The sequence below is a fragment of the Meleagris gallopavo genome, chromosome 1 (genome assembly GCF_905368555.1).
Source record: "Meleagris gallopavo chromosome 1, MGAL_WU_HG_1.1, whole genome shotgun sequence".
NCBI lineage: Eukaryota > Metazoa > Chordata > Aves > Galliformes > Phasianidae > Meleagris > Meleagris gallopavo.
In genome coordinates this window covers 169307206-169323037 of record NC_139404.1, presented here as the reverse complement: position 1 = coordinate 169323037, position 15832 = coordinate 169307206, and the positions used below count along the sequence as shown (strand labels likewise).

The 15832-nt window shown below is 38.5% G+C and overlaps 1 long non-coding RNA gene across 5 annotated transcripts in view; it reads left to right on the top strand.

The window, feature by feature from the left end:
* Positions 1-1831: 1831 nt before the first annotated feature.
* The window catches only part of LOC109365446 (uncharacterized), a 38919-nt gene continuing 24918 nt past the window's right edge, over positions 1832-15832 (top strand). For 2 of the 5 annotated variants that reach the window (XR_014881036.1, XR_014881038.1), the window contains exons 1-4: positions 1832-3927; positions 4492-8433; positions 10225-11299; positions 11909-12009. This is a non-coding gene — a long non-coding RNA (uncharacterized LOC109365446). Of the gene's footprint in view, positions 3928-4036; positions 4313-4491; positions 8434-10224; positions 11300-11908; positions 12010-15832 lie in introns of those variants that run through there. The other 3 variants (XR_014881040.1, XR_014881039.1, XR_014881037.1) reach the window with 3 other exon arrangements.

Sequence of the window (15832 nt, the reverse complement as noted above, 5' to 3'; positions counted from 1 at the left end):
GTTCATATTCATATGTAGTATTAGTACATCATCAAAATGATAAAAGTGTCACTGCTAGGCTTTACTACAGAAATTAAAAACCAGATAGATCAGTCAAATCTCCCAGAAGGAGACTAAAAGAGTAAGAAAAAAAAAAAATCCTTGAAGGGAAGCGTGAACATGGTAATTACTGAAAAACAAATGAAGAGGGGAGTTACCTACCTAGCTACATGGCTAGGAAAAAATCTAATAAGCAAGGTAAATCATTCCCAGCTTGTTCACAGATCCTCTGTCTCTTCTCCATCATTCTCTCTCTAGTGCTCCTGCTCCAGCATTCTTTCCACCTGCCCTCCAAGCCTACTCCAACTGTCCTGAATCCTTTTGCTCTACCTTCCTTCTCAATTTCCTTTCCTTAAGCACCAGATGGAGGTATGGAGTAGGTGAGAAACCTGTGGATTCCCCTGGGTTTTGCATCTGCTCTTAGAGGAGCCTGAATTTGAGATGTTTTCCTGTGGCTTCAGAGAGGATAGAGCAGCTCTGAGTTGGTTTGTGGGAACTGAACTACAAAGGAAAAACAGACTGTGTGGGTATTACAGTAAAAATGTGGTGAGGATGGGAAAGTGATGTTCTAGGGACAGCACTGCACTATGTATAATGGTCTTTTGGGAGCAGTTTTGCAATGATGTGTGTTAATATAAGCCTTGCCAAAATGATCTGGAAAGCCAAATGTATCCATGCCCTCAAAAAAGATGTTCCTTGTCTGTGAATATAGAGCAGATCTAGAAGGCAGAACTGGAAAAACATTTTGTTTAAAGCAGGAAAACTTGTTTGGAGCAAAAGGAAAAAAAGCAGGTACTTTAAAACATAGTATGGAAATTCTGCATTCTTTTTCAAGTGCTTTGAGATCAATAAGCAATAAGCGTTACGTAACTGCTGTCTTGTATTCAACTATAAAATACAGCTTTTCAAACAAGCTGTCAGAACTACTGTCATATGTTACCAGTCATTGCATTATTTACATGAGAGAAAAACAAAAAAAAAGGTAAAATCAAGTTCCCCCTAAAATTAATTGTTAAACCTTAAAATGGAAAGGCAAGGTCTGATTCTGAAGCCGTTTGCTGTTGAGACAGTTGGAAATGGAAGGGCAGATGTGGCAAGGTTTGGGCAGCGGAGTCGCCTTTATGAGCAGAGCCCCTTGTCAGATCAGAGCAGCTTCAAAAGGGACTGCTGCTGCCAGAGCTGAGCCGTGACTGATACTGGTTGTGCCTCTGGGAGAACAGATTTAACTAGGGACCAAAGTCAGTGCAGAAGGAAGGCAGGAGGTACTCCAGCATGGAGCAGAAGATCCTTGCACTCCAGGAAGAGCCCATGGAGGAGCAGGATGATCCCTGCAGCCCATGGGTACCCTACAGAGCAGATGTCCACATGCAGCCGTGAAGGAGCCTTTGGTGCAGTGGTGGATGAGGCCTGAAGGCCACAGCCCATGGATACCCCCACAGTAGCACCCCAGGCCAGGGCTGCAGCACATGACCACTGACCACAGCCCCAATGCCCTGTGCCACCTGGGGGAAGGTGGTGGTAGAGGGTGGATGGTGGAGAAGGCGTAATTTGTTTTTAGTTCTCACTTCTCTAGTCTGTTTGCAATAGACAATAAATTACATTAATCTCTTCACACTTAGACTGTTTTGTGTATGATGATGAGTGATCTCTGTGTCTTTATCTTAACTCCTGAGCTCTTTTCCATTGTATTTTCTTCATCTATTTCTTTGAGGAGGAAAAGTGAGGGAATGATGTGGTGGAGTTTGCTTGGCCTTTAGTGTGATATCACCTTAATGCTTCATCTATAAGATAGGAAAACTGTTTCACCAAAAAGTATCAAATGCTGGCATGGGTTGCCAACCCTAAGCAACCTGCTCTAAATAGATCTGCTCTGAGTGGGAAGTTGGACTAGAGACCTCTGGAAGTGTTTGCCAACCTGAATTGTTCTGTGATCCTACGGTATGTTCACATTAATCTACAGTAAGTAGGACTGTGAAGGTAAATTAGCACTGATAATTATACTGTAAATCCCTGAACCACAGGAAGCAAGAAGGACAGTATATTTTTCTAAGTCCCATCACATCTCCATTCAACACAACCCAGAAGACACTCATCAAGCAGGGCTGTATGAGGAAATGGAAGAGGTAAATTATCATGAGTCTGAAAAACTCGATGCCAAGTGACACTTGGGGGGAGGAGGTAAAAGTGGGTGGATAGAGATAAAGGTGTTTTTTGTTTGCTTTTAGTTCTCACTGCTCTACACTATTAGCAATAAGGAATAAATTACATTAATCTTTCTGTGCTGTCTGTTTTTCCTTGACAGCAATTGGTGAGTGATCTCCCTGTCTTTATCTCAACCTGTAAGTTTTTAGTCCTGTCTTCTCTCCCTGTTTCATTGAGGATGGGGAGCAATAGTGGTGTAGTGGAGCTTAATTAGCCATTAGTATGAAGCCACCACAAGAAGTCTTAAAGTATTAGAGGAAAAAAGTGAATGATGATCAACAAAGGCTTGTTTAAAAAATCAGGTTGTATCTAGCCAGAACAGAACTGAATAGAACAGTTCAGATGGAAAGGACCTTGAGAGATCAAGTTTAACTGCCTGACCAAAAAATAAAGCAAGAACAATGCATGTGTAATCTGTATGTGAATAGAATGAAAATCCAGTAATAGAAGAAGCACTCAAAATGCAAGAGTCAGACCTAGGAAGAGCATTTAAGTGTACAGAGGAGGAATCTTGTGTGGACTTACCAAATTATCAGTTTTATTCCTCTGCAACTGTAAAATTGGTTTTACAGGATTGAGGTTTCACCTAATCTGATAGTAAATCACCTGTGAGAGTGAACCTTACTTATTTATTTTGGAAGACTGTTCTGTAGGCTGATAGATCTAATTTCAAGGATGTAAATGCCATTTAGATTTTGTTCTGCAGTTACTTCTAGTTATTCGGAATTATTTTGTTTCTGCATTAATTTATGTAATTTGAAACTGCTTATTTTATCCTTATGATTCAGTAGAAATAGCATGTATTAGATCATACCAGCAGAAGTTGAATTCCGAATGCCCATCAACCGATATTTTTGAAGTGTGATGGAAGTAGCATGTAACACACCAATCAGCTATAGATACTGAGCTGCTCAGCTGGGCTCAGAGGTGACTTTTTAATTTTTCAAATCTTGGCTTATCTCATGAATATGAGAAGCCTTTTGATATTAGAGTTAAGATAAAATGAAAGAACACTGTGTCCCTACTTTTGTGCTAAGTTCATTTCTGTTTCCTCTGACCATTTTGCACCTTGGAGGCATGAAGTAAATACATGCTTACAGAGTTTCTTTGTAAGGAAAGGATATCAAGATATCAGAAGTTAGAAGGAAAGACCTGGTTTGTGTAGTTCCAGTGATTTTGCTATGCAAGGTAAATATTGCTACCAAACTAATTTTGCTTTTTTTAAATTACTTTTCCTCATTCTCCAAAGCTTTTTCACTCCCACATCCTATCATCTACATTTTATTTTGTGCCACTATGAGAAGAATGGAGTTTATAAGCTATTTTTCTTTATTTAAATTATGCAATAAGACAGGAGTTGGTAAAAAAAAAAATAATACTCATGAAATCTTAAATATTTTTACTCGAAGTCTACACAATTCAGGCAGGCTTTTCTTTTCACAAAAGCATTTCTATATATTGAACATAGTTATGTTGCAAGATATGATTTCTTCATAGTTAGTAGAATATTTCTAGCAGTATTTTACCCTGCATCATCTTTTTTTTTTTTTTAATCTTTTTATTTATTTTTCAGAGGGATCTGAAAGCTTTTAAACTGTCCTCTGTTGTAGCATCCTAACTTTAACGACATAATCACCATGTTATCCATGGTATGGACTGCTAATATCTGGCTGCCAGAGACAGCAGGTACGTTGACTCAATCATCTGTCTTCTGGCTCAACTCAAGGGCTGCTAAATTACAGATCACCACACTGGTAGTTCAACCTACCCCTAAGTGCATCATGTACCTAACTTGTTAAATGCCAATGAAAACTTAATGATGTGAAAGTCTGGAATTTGGCTTCACCATTAATGTCTACAATGATCAGCCATGCAGAAGAGTGTACCTCAGAATCCTCTTATCCATTACACAGATTTGCCTTTGCTCCCTGTTGAATATCTGTAGCTGAAATAGCCTGGGAAGCTTGTCAGCAAACTAAATATAGGTCACTCTAAAATAAGACTGCCTTTTTATGAACTCTGTTGACTATATGAGTCAGATATCAAGGAGTACGGGATATCTTTTGTTCTGGTACGTGACAAGCTTCATAACCAGTGTATCTCTATAGAACTCAGGGATATACCAACAGAACTCTCAGTTTTAGAATATTATGGCAATATTCTATACCCTCAAAGCCAAATGACCAGCAACTAATAAATGATTTCCTGTTTTTTTTTCTTTGTTTGTTTGTTTGTTCTCTTTTCTTTCAGGATAAAGGAGCTCTCCTGTCAATACAAAAGTTATTTCCTTCTGACAAAACTAAGATATGCATCAGGCGCTTTTGACTTACTGTAAGTCAGAAAATGAAATTAGCACATAGGCAGCTCTACTTCACTAACTGATCAAGGAGCTGGGAGAGCATGTCAGGGAATAGTTAAGCTTTACTATGCTTATTGACACAGTGCTAAAATTGCTCTTCTTTTGCCTCAACTACAATTTTTGTATAATGATAGCTAACCTAAATTAGCTGTTTCAAAAGCAGTGTGTTTTTGTCTGCTAGTGACACAGATTAACTACAAGGTGACAGCTATTATGTACTCGGGTAAGTAGAATACTTTAATAATACATTTGCTATTACTACACAGCACATGCACTCTCTCAGGTCTGCATGAGTGATCTGACTACACTAATAAATGTTTTGTTTTGACAAAACAAGTCTTGATTTTTAAATTATTGAATAATCTCTTGGCAAACTGACTTTTACAGTTAATATGTTCGAAATATTCACATCCATTACTTTCTGGTGGCATGGAATGAAACCATGGAAGATGAGCCCAATTCTCTAATTTTCATGTATGTCAACATACAGTAGCTCTGTGTTTGAGTCAAGACCTGCTGTAATGGTGTAAAAGAGGAACAAGAAGTGTCCATCCCAGTATGCATTTACTCTCTCTGATGTATGTTTAGTCACACAGAATTCTACTTTTCCTTCTTGAGGTGAGATAATTAAATGCAATACAATCATTTGCTAATCTAAAACAAACAAACAAACAACAACAATTCACATTATTTTAATAATCACTTTTAGTACTTAGAGATGTAATAGAAAAAGGCTTTCCCTCCACAACAAAAATTAAATTTGTTCTCAGTGTTCTCTTTTCAATACAGCATCCTCTGTGTATGGTGAGCAATATGTGCATAAAATGAAAATGTTACTAGAAACCTTTGATATATAACATTTGTTAAGAATTTTTTTCTTCCATAATGAGTATTTGACTCTAGCTGCCTATGTATTCAAATAAAATCTTTCCATAGTGTTGAGGAATATAACTGGGAGAAAATGTGTTTTGGACAGTATAAAATGCCAAAGCCATTTTGTGGAAAATTCCTTCAGCCACTACAGTGTTTGCAGCAATGGCATATTTGACCTAGTCATTTTTTATAGCTAAGACATGCTTTTGTCATCTTTTGAAAATAAGCAAGAGACACTGGTTTTAGTAATAAAATTTCCAAAGGATCCATCCTTTAGCGTTATTATTTCTCGCACTAAACAGACCTTTCTGTTGCTACCCATGACGTGTTATTATACTTGGCTTTCATAAAATGTGCATGAGAGTTTCTGAGCAAGTCATTTCATTTAGATTTTTTATGTAAAGCTACAAATTACACGTTTCTCATTTTTTGTATATCTAATGTGATACACCAAGTTCTGATTTTCAGATAAAGGCAATGGCAACTGCAAATGAAGTCCTTTTGCATATGAGATGGGGTGTACAAGCCCATATGCTCTGAAAAATGAGCTTCCAATTGCCAGTTGAAAACAGTGGAAAAAAAAAAAGAATTTTCTAATTCTCTTCATACCTTGGTTCCAGAGTTATAAAACTGAGATTTTCATCACCTCTTACTACACTGAAGTTTCCCAAAAGTACTGTATTACGGCATGAATCTATCTGTATGACAATAAGAAGAAAATAAGCATAAGTACTCACTAATTTGAGCGTAGTAACTATTCACTCTTGTACAGAATGGTGACCTTTTGATAATAAATAGTCATATACTCGCAGATAAAACTGTTAAAAAGAAAATTCTGGCAGTCGTCATTTTGTTACTTCCCTGCTTTTGAATACTAAGCTTTGTGATTCTAATCTTGTTCTTTTGATGTGGGGGTTGGGTTTTTTGTTCTGCAGTTTCAGCTGCTAAGACAATAGACTCTACTTAGTATGAAGGCTCTGTTTTCATATGATGACATGCAGTAATTTTATGTCATCTTAGGACATGGTTTTATTAAGAGACAAAGAGAGAAAAAAGACTGCCTTTCTTTTTTATCCACATGGTCTGAATCATTTCCTCTGTGTTGTCCTGATAAGTGGACAGTTCTCTAGGGGAAAGTATTTCTGTCTTCACAGAATAATCCCCATTCTTTGCCCAGCCTGTATTGGTGCTTAGGACTGCCCCAACCCAAGTGCAGGACCTTGCACGTGGCCTCACTGAATTGCATGAGATTCACACAGGCCCACCTCTCAAGCCTGTCAAGGTCCATCTGGGTGGTATTTCTTCCCTCCACTGTGTCAGCTGTACCACCCAGCTGGGTCTGCATCTGCAAACTAAGAATGAACTCAATCCCACTGTCCATATCACCAACAAATATTTTAAACAGCACTGGTCTGTATACTGAGAAACGCTACTTTCCACTGGTCTCTACCTGGACATCAAGACATTGACTACAGCTCTTACAGTGCAACCATCCAGGTAATTCCTTATCCACTGAGTGGTCCACCCATCAAATCCATGTCTCTTTGATTTAGAGACAAGGATGTTGTTTGGGAGTGTCAAATGCTTTGCACAAGTCCAGGTAGGTGATGTCAGTTGGTTTTTCCTTATTAGCTAATAGCTCTATAGCTAATGCTATAACTTTGTCATAGAAGGCCTCTTAGTTAGCCAGGCTCAATTTGCCCTCAGTGAAGCCATGTTGGCTGTTACCAATCACCTCTCTGTTTTCCATGTGCACAGTTTCCAGAAGGATCTGCTCCATGATCTTGCTGAGTACAGAGGTGAAACTGACTGGCCTGTAGTTATCCAGTCCTTTCCTTATTCCAGTTTAAAAATGGAAGTTATGTTTCTCTCTTTCCAATCAGTGGGAACTTCACTGGACTGCAACAGCTTTTCTAATGTGATGGGTAGTGGTTTAGCAACTTCATCTGCCAGTTCCCTCAGGACCTGCACATCTCATCTCACCAGATCCCACGGAGCTGTGTACCTTTAGGTTCCTTAGATGGCCTTAAACCTGATTTTCTCCTACAGTGGGTGGTTCTGCATTCTCCCAGTTCGTCCCTTTGCCTTCTGAGACTTGAGTGGTGTGGCTAGAGCACTTGCCAATGAAGACTGAGGCAAAAAAGCCATTGAATACCTCAGCTTTCTCCAGATCCCTGATAACCACGTTAACCAGGTCTGCCGTTGCTTACTTAAGAGTGCTCACACTTTCCCTAGTCTTCCTTTCATCACTGAAATACTTATAGAAGCCTTTCTTATTGCTCTTGATATCCCTGGCTGGACTTAATTCTATCAGGCCTTCAGCTTTCCTAACCTGATCCCTGGCTGCTCCAACAATTTCTCTGGATTCCTCTCATGCTGTCCTTGCTTCCATCCATATTAGGCTTGCTTTTTGTGTTTGAGCTTGTGCAGGATCTCCTTGTTCATCCCCAAAGGTCTACTGGTATTTTTGCCTGTCTCTCTCTTGCAGTTTGTGTTTGTTTTTCTTGACTTTTTTTTTTTTTTTTTGGAGGGGGGGGGTTGGGGGGAGAGGACGTTGCAGTTTTTGTTGTTTGGTTGGTTAGTTTTTGTTTGTTTTATTTATGTGTTTGAGTTTATTATTCATCTTAGTCCATGCACATGGACAAACTTGTTAGTGTGGAACCTACTGTTCATACTGTTTTTTAATAATATGTTTGTGCTATAATTTACACTGTATAATGTGATCAGAAAGAAAAACAAACCCCAGTGCTTTCCTCTCCCAGGTGAGTGCTCAATGCACTGTGATTCAATTCCAACTGCTTTTCATTTATTCTTGTTCTGGTTTCAGCTGAGACAGTGTTAATAGCACACTGATGTTTCGATTGTTTCTAAGTGATGGGCAGGAGATGACACATGGCATTACCAGCAAGGCATCAGTCAGTGAGCGCCTGTACTACTGGATGGGCATTGGTTGACAAGTGGTGAGTAATTGCATCGTGGAGATATATATATATGTATATATAGTTACCATTGCATTTTCTTTCCTATTTCATATTCTGTCTCAGTAAATAATTTTTGTTTCAACCCATGAGATGTGTTTGTTTCCAGTTCCCTCCCTCAGCCCACCTCAGGTGGGGGTGTGCAAATGAGTGGCTATGTGGTACTCAGCCTCCTGGGTTAAACCTAAATGAGCTTGAAGTTCCAAGTGCTGTGAACTCTGAATTTATGGGACTAAGTTATAATTGCAATTGAGATCTCCCACTGATCAGGTCAGAGCTGTGAGAGAAATGATGAGTTCTGTGTCCTCCAGTTTTAAATGAAAGGTGAATCTGCTGCTATTTGCACTGGAGATCTTAATCTTGCTACGAAGTGTGAAGACTTTGAAAATCATCTGGTAGGTTAAGATATTACAAAAAGAAGGAGGATTTAGTTTGAAAATGAGCTAGTACTGAGGCATGCAGACGGAGCCATTCTGAACAAACATATGGCTTCACAGGACATTGAAGGAGAGCACAGGCTCTCCTAGCATTCTGCCAACATACGTATTTAAGATATATTTAAGGTATTTCCTGAGCACTGACATTTAGATTCTCCCTCAATTTTTCTCTCCCTGTCTTTTTCAGGTTTGTTGTGCTCTATTCTGTGTCATGAATTTGCATTGTTACAAGTGGGTAAACTTTCCCAGACTTACCAGGTGTAGATCAGGTTAACTGGAGACAAAATGGCAGGTCTTCAACAAACTTTGCTGACTTTGTTGACTCTGGTAACCTAGACAAGCTGGAGATTGGGCTGTGAATCTAGGAGCCAGGAGCAGTTACAGCGTGTAAACAAAACATGTTATCTTTGTGTTAACTTAATTCTTGTTGGTTGGTCCATGTAGTCATAGTCCCTGTAGTATAGCAACATAAGTACAGCTGCATTTTGTCTAGCTGGCAGTATAACTCTTGAGACTACCTACTTAATCAAGTATTTGTTACTTTGCAGTGGTCTTTATCAAACAGCACATTTTTTAACCCTAGCTGAGATACATTTTCAAGACATCCCAAGTTTATAAGAATTGCTTGCAACTCTGAACTGCTTGAACTCTTGTTTATTTTGCATGTAGTAGTCATGGTTTTTTGGTCCCTTCTTTCAACACATAGCGTAAAATGCTGCATTCACAACTTAAAGACTGAATTTAGGAGAGTCCAGTGTTGCTAACTGGAATCCTAATGTACACACACAAAAATCATTAACTGAATTTTATTCTAGATAGTGAGTGCTTTCAATCTCAAATATTCAGGATTTACTGGTATCCTAGATACAAATGCAGTTTAATGATGTTAATCACAGTTCATGTTGAATCTTTCCATGTAAAACCCACACAAACAGGAAATAAAAATCCTATATTCACCAGACTCATTTCAGAAAGAAAATAATAATATAATGGATGTCTGATAAATACATTTCAGAAAATGCAGCCAGAGGTGTAATTTCTTCAAATTAATGCCTTCTACCTTGTTCCTTATTGGGGGCGGGGTGCGGGGGGGTAGATTTTACACTCAAAGTCATTGTACTAAAATTCCACGTCATTGAAAAAACATTGCTTTTAAATCAGTTGGTTTCAGTCCCACACATGAACCCCATCAGTCTTATTTTTTTGGTAGGTATAATCAATTTTGAATGTGCATTATGCTAAATAAATTGTATGACGTCTTATGCTTTATAGGAATTTGTACCCATCTACCATTCATACTTTGTTTCTTTCTTTTTTTTTTTTTTTTTTCCTCTAGAGTGATATGTTAAGCCATCCTAAGGAGAGGAGAAAAGACCAAGAGAAACACCAATGTCTGCAAAGTAAAATTTCTTTATTAAAATAACAGTGAGCCACAAATTTCTGGCAGTAATTGGAGATATTTGACAGTGGAGCCTGAGAGGGAGAGCTTCAGGCATTTGGTAACAGCCCAGAGAAGAGAGCATTTTAAAGAAGAAGTGCTGAAGCAAGCTATTACTGAATGTCTGGGTTTCTGTTTGCCCAAATTCTCATTACTTATTAGGAGGTGAGAAGCTTGAGGAGAACTGAGAGAGGTTGTCCTTAAGAAGACAGAAGCCTGAATTTATTTTTAAGACTAACCAGCTAAACAGCCTACTTTTAAATTTAAAAAGCAAATTTTTAGATGTTATTAAGCTTATCTCTGCCATACCTTTGACAAATTTGTCTGATGGTAATGCCCCAAAGAACATCAAATACAGAAGCTCACAAAAGTTGAAATACACCTGGAATTAATATTCTAACTCAGATTCAGATTGAATTTGTCTTCAACACCTAAATACCCAAAATATAATTCATCTTGCTTCCTGTAAGTGTACTGGCAATAAAAATCATATCAGTGCTTCATATGCTATCCTGTAAACACCATAAGAAACCTGCTTTGTTCTTCTAAAAAGAATTTCAAAGAAATTGTGACTCACAGAAAATATCAACTTTACAGTCTTTTTACAAAACTGAAATTTAAACGCAGCTCAAGCCTGTTGACTTATCTATGTCTTTACACCACTGCACATTCCACTAAAATTAATGAGATTAAATGTTGTGTGTATAGTTAAGAGCATGTTAAAATCTTCGTTACGTCAAAGACGTGTTCATTTATTTATTTATTTATTTTAGACTACTCTGTCACTTTTTTGAAAGAAGAGGTTTTAAACAGGGGGTTGTGGGGTTTTTTTGTTGTTGTTGTTATTTGTTTGTTTTTCTTTTGTACACAGATTTAAAGCAGATGTATCACACAATGGTTTAGGTTGGAAGGAACCACTGCAGAACATGTGATCCAGTCCCTGCCCCAGCAGAATGCCCAGGGCCATGTCCAGGTGACTCTGAGAGATCCCCAAGGAGGAGGCTCCACAGTCTCTGGGGCAGCCTATGTCAGTGCTTTGTCACTGCACAGCACCAAAGTACTTCTGGTGTTCAGAGGGAATGTTCCATTCTCCACTTTGTGCCAGTTGCCTCTGATCCTGCCAATGGACACCACTGACAGGAGCCTGGCTCCATCCTTCATGTACACTGATAAGATCCACCCCTGGAAAAAACAGACTAAATAGTTCCAACCCTCTCAGTCTCTTCTATAGAAGAGATGCTCCAGCCTCTTGATCATTTTGGTGGCAAAAATGGATCTGTTGGATCTGCTTCATTATATCCATGTATCCCTTGTGCTGGGGGGCCCAGAAGTGTACATATTATTCCAATTGTGTTCTCACCAGCGCTGAGTGGAGGTAAGGATCACCTACCTCCACCTGCTGACAGTGCTTTGCCTCATTCAGCCCAGGTTACTGTTGGTTCCTTTACCACAGGGGCACACTGCTGACTTTTACTCAACTTGGTGCCTACCAAGACCCCCAGGTCTTCTACTGCAAAGCCATTTTCCAACCAAGGGTGCCCCAGCATAGCTATGTTTTCACACTAGATTTCTTCCTCCCCAGGTACAAGACTTTGCATTTCTCCTCGTTGACCTTCTTGAGGCTTCTGCCATCCCATCTCTCCAGCCAGTTGAGGTCTGTCTGGATGGCAATATGGCCCTCTGGTGAGTCAGCCACTCTCCCCAATTTTGGATCATCTGAAAATGTACTGAGGGTGCACTCTACCCTATTGTCTAGGTCATTGAAGGAAATCAATGGTAATGATCCTGTATAATACAGGATTGGATCCATTGTTGATCCCCGGGGAACAGCACTCATTACTGACCTTCAGTTTAACTTTGAACCTGTGACCATCACTCTCTGGGCCTGGCAGTTCACCCAGCTTTTGATCCACTTTGTCTGATTATCAAGTCCTTTCATCAACAGCTTCTCGATGAAGGTATTATGGGAGACAGTCTCAAAGACCTAAGCCTGGAAAGAATCTAGTAAAGGCTGAGTCAAAGAAGGCATTCAGTACTTTTTCATTGTTATCAGAAACCAGATCTACCATTTCCTCCAGCAGAGGCCCAACGTTGGGAAATACAGGGCAGCAATCACAGCTATACTGTGGCATGGTTGGTGCCCTGGCTGATTACACCTGGGACAGTCAGGAGAGGAGATGGTTCTTCTCCTCCTTTTCTCTCACCTTTGTTAGAGCACAACTTGGGACATGGCCAAGCAGTGAGTGCCTGCTGGTCACACTTCCTTTCCACAAGCTTCCAGCCATGCTGGTCTTCATCTTGCTTGTAGTGGGTGAGGATTCCTGCAAATAGCACAGTTTCCCACTGGTGAATCAGTGCTCTGCCAGAACATCACAAGCTCTTTACTTTTTTTCCCTCCTGTATGTTGGTTTTCCTACACTGTGTGATATGTATCTGCTCATATTTAACTCCTCTGCTTCTGCATGGGAGATCTGCTCACAGATAGAAGGGATAAAGAACTGTTAATGCCAGAATCCTTTATACTCTGCATATGCTTTTTGGTTGGTTGGTGGTTTTGTTGCTTTTATTTGTTTTGTTTTGTTTTGTTGGCCATTGTTTTTGTTTGCTTTTCACTGAATCGCAGAATCATAGAACTAGAAAGGATCAACCCTTCTGCTAAAGCAGATACCCTACAGTAGCTGCACAGGAAAGGTGCCAGGGTTGTTTTGAATATCTCCAGAGAAGAAGACTTCACAACCTCTCTGGGCAGCTTATTCCAGTGCTCTGTCACCATCATAGTAAAGAATTTTTTTCTCATGTTTTCTTCCTTTTTTCCCCAGTTGTTCCCATCTTGTAAAGCTCAGAACAGTTCGCTTTCACAAGTACAGGAAGAGGTAACTGGCTGAAAAAAAATCATACAGGAACATTGAACTGAAATTACTTTCCTTTATGATAATATTTGAATTGATTCTAATAGAACTACTGCAAAAAAGGGACAATTTTCCTCGCATAAATGCCAGAGTTACTTATAACATTTTCAGTCTGATGATGTACTTAACTTTTTTTGAGGCTCTATTGAATGTGAGAATGTCTGCAAAGCAAGAGATCAGTAAGACCTGACCTTAATGTGCTACAATGCACTGTAAAAAATAAAGTGATTTAAGTTACTGTTACCAGAGTTACAGCTATTAGTTTGGACAATAGGCTTGGAATTGCTTCTATTCTCAGGACAAGTAATTTAAAATATCTGAGGAAAGGTTAATGATCCCAGGTAAGGATTCAACAATGAAAATAAAGAAGAACAGGCAGCTCCTGCAAAAGACATTCTGGAGGCAGGAATAGGTAACAAAGAAGAAAAGAACTGTTTTGGTGGAATTGTCAGTAAAAAGCTGCGTAGAAGACAAAATTTTACAAATTGGTCAGATGTACTGAGATGGTACCTTTGCTTGCATAGAAATTCCTTCTTTCAAACAAAATTCATCTATTTTCCTTAATTAATCTGAATTTATTTATTGTATTTAGAGGGAAATGCACAGTCCTTTCAGCTGGTATACTGCTGGTATGAGTCAGTCACAATGTCTCTAGAGATTCCATTGCTGCATAATCCCACTGCAGCCCTCCTCTGTAAACAAGATCTTTGCATAAGAGCTGCAGCAGAGCTATTCTTTAATGTTTTTGTAAGGAAATGTTTAAGGAAATGTGCACTGACATCTGGGTAATATATATCCTCTCAGCCATCTGTATGAAGGGACTAGTAAGTCATTTCCACTGTTAACATCTCATTTCACACTTTTATATACAGATAACTAAGATTCAGAAAGACACGCATCGTCTTAGTTTTTGTCAGAGTGGGTATTTCTTTCAAACAACACAGTCAGTAATGTTCCATGTAATGTTCTACAAGACTGTTCTTTCATTTTACTCTTAATTCTAACATATCTGCTTTTTATTTAGTATCCAGAGAGAACCCTTGTTCCCTACAACAGGCAACAATCCTATTCCTATATTTGATGAGAAACTTGTTAAGAGCAAATAGCAAAGAAAAAGCTGATGGATTTGGAAATTCATGGCTTTCTGAGAATTAGCAATAGAAGAGCTGCAGATGAAGCCCCTTGTGTAAGGGAAATCAGCTGGATAACTTGTGGCTAAGAAAGAAATGAGAGGGGTGAAGGATGAATCAGAAAAGCCAGGAAGTGGTAGAGTTGGTATTAGATAGACTGGTATTTGGAGGATGAAGTGTCCTTGGATTCAGCTTTAAATTAATACCTGAAAGATTGAGATCAAAGCCAAATATTGATCCAAAGCCAAACATCCGTATGTACCGCCTTTATGAAAGCATAAAGGCTTTAAGCAGTACTGCAGCAAGCTTCCAAGAAATACTTAATAGAGAATGATAGATAGACTGGCTCAAGTCTGTTCTCACTTTTGCCTAAGAGCAGAGAGAAAATGTAATCCCCAGTCTGGTATTCTCTCTTCTCTTTAAATGTATGATATAAATTTAAGCATAAGAAAAAATGGTTCTAAAATAAAAATTGTTACAGATACATGTTAAAAAAATAAAAAAAAGCTGGATTTCATTTTAGTTTAATTTAAAATAACCTTGACGTTACTAGACATATTTGAAGTTATGAAAAATGATGTATCCCAAACCAGTGATGTATGTACTACTTGATTTCTCATTTGATAACTTCCATCCTAGTAATTTCAAAAATCACTTTAAAAGATAGACACTTATCTTGAAATGCCAATATTAATGACTAATTTACGTCTATAATATAAAGTGAAATATATTGGAGGATTCAGTTCAAATGCTCTCACAGTGCCATCTGCTGAAAGGAAACTAAGACTGAAAAGAAACTAAAAAGCATTTAGCAATTCCTTCTTGCTAGAAGATCTGTAAATTCTTCGTCTCTCCTGGGTACTTTTCAGTCTTTATGCCCTTCAGTATCACTACAAAAAATTTGAAGCCCCAGAAAAGGAGGAGCTATAAACACAATATTTATCTATATCAATAAGTGTCAGTGGTTTCACTGATTTATCAAAGTGTCCTAAGTAACAGGAAACTAGAGATGCTTAATGTTTCCACTGGGTTAAGTGTATGACTGCTCAAGGTTTCGATATAAAGATCAGGATTTTTACCTTTTGTCAGGTTGCCTCTGATAAGAAAATGTCAGCCTGAATTTATTAAATTCTACTATATCAAAGAAGACATAGGCTGAAATATGTTGCCTAATATACTTTTAAATTCAATTCACAAGTCTAGAAATACTTCTCAAGCATATGAATAATCATTTTAAAACAAACAAGTCAGATTGCATGGATTAAAGTAAGCGTTTGTAGCCTGAATTTGGAGAACGAGTTAGCAGTGACAGCAGCCGATTGGTCTGAAATCAAAGATCATTTATTTATGTTTTAGAAATCATCAGTTGGACTGAGTTTCAGAATGGTTCTTAATTGTAACTGAGTACTTTTGTGTTATCTGCTGTGTTAAGAAAACTCAGGCTTCATTCTTTTTGCATTTATTTAT